This window comes from Scatophagus argus, chromosome 13, assembly GCF_020382885.2.
Source record: "Scatophagus argus isolate fScaArg1 chromosome 13, fScaArg1.pri, whole genome shotgun sequence".
NCBI lineage: Eukaryota > Metazoa > Chordata > Actinopteri > Scatophagidae > Scatophagus > Scatophagus argus.
In genome coordinates this window covers 23,390,778-23,392,267 of record NC_058505.1, presented here as the reverse complement: position 1 = coordinate 23,392,267, position 1,490 = coordinate 23,390,778, and the positions used below count along the sequence as shown (strand labels likewise).

Below are 1,490 nucleotides of genomic sequence, written 5' to 3'. Positions count from 1 at the left end.
TGATTTGAGAAAAGGAAGCAGAGAGGTGGATTTCCAGTTTCACAACAATATTCAAGTTTTATTTAAACAGAATTTCCCATATCACATACCGACTTGGTTTAAAATCCCACTACTAAAAATATACTCTCTTAAAAAAGGTATCACTGTACTGGAGCAGTGGTATCAAAGAGACCAACAGGGAGTGGGGGGAGTGGGGGGGGGGGGGGTGACACACACACACACACACACACACACACACACACACACTGCAAAACAAAAAGACAGGTTAGAACACAACACAAAATTAAGCATGCAAATAAACTCAGGGGTGGGGGGGGGGCCCTCCACCTAGTGAGCCACCACCTGTAGAGTGCAAACTCAATGTTGGTTTACATAAAAATAACAAAACTTAACCCAACTAGGGAGAAAAAAAAACTAATAGCTACAACAACTTATACAAAAACACTTAATCAACAAAGTTACCATAAACACACCAAACATATTTGACAAATGGGCAAAAACAGCAGTGCCTAGAGCTCAGCTACTGCACCAGGAGCCGACATCACTTCCCCGTTCCTAGTATGAAAAACATGCATCATATACAAGATGTTAGGATAATGTGACTACTGGGTACTGGGTGTCTAAGTAACATATCCAGCCAAAAAACGAGAATTTACACAAAACGCCAAGCGCAGGCATACCCGGGAACTCCACATGATACAGCCACACATACACACATGATGAGCACTGCACCAAACGGAGAGGGGAGCACGGTGACCAGCAGCTTAAGTGCTCCGTCCTGCACCTGTACAGATATAAAGGAAGTGCAAGGTACATATACCAAAACTATTTTCAACCAAAACAACAGAGAAACATACCTCAACTAGACGCCGTTCCTGGCAGTATAGGATCAGGAAAGAATGAGGGGAACCTACCACTGGCTGTCTGCAGCTACATTTAAAGGTGACCAGGAAGTGATCCAACCTCGGCTGTTATGAATCGGTGCTGATTAGAGGGGCGTGACCAAGCTGCCAGTGGGAGGGGAAGGAGCTCTACCTATCACATTGGCATCATCATCGAGAGTGTGGTGGTTCTTCAAGATCTGGATAATGTGTAATGTTGGATAGAAAGATTTACTGGGACGCTGTGGAAAAATGTCAGTGGTACATCCACAAAACCCCCAACAATCAGAATCAGAATCAGAATTCCTTTATTTATCCCCGAAGGGAAATTCTTTTTTTTTTTTTTTTTTTTTCAATTAATACGCTATAAGTATGTTCATAGGATGTACCTCACCCCCAGAAGGCGTTATTCTATGAAGATCAGCACATCTCCAACAATGAATGAATCCCACACTGAATCACAGTGTCCATTGTTAAGTCCACCAACAAAAAACAAAGTGTCAGTCGTTTTATACCTCTGCTTCACCAGTTGTTTATTCCTTAACTGCCATGTCGCCGGGGACAGTTTTTTTCCCCCTCTTTCTCTCTGCTAAAGGTTCTCTGATTGGC

At 43.0% G+C, this 1,490-nt stretch overlaps 1 long non-coding RNA gene across 1 annotated transcript; it reads right to left on the bottom strand.

Annotated features, from left to right (window-relative positions):
- Positions 1–358: 358 nt before the first annotated feature.
- On the bottom strand, positions 359–942 carry LOC124069737. Its single transcript, XR_006845092.1, has 3 exons — positions 858–942; positions 681–784; positions 359–555 (listed from the first exon to the last, which is right to left on the bottom strand). It is a non-coding gene; the product is annotated as an uncharacterized LOC124069737 (long non-coding RNA).
- Positions 943–1,490: the final 548 nt, after the last annotated feature.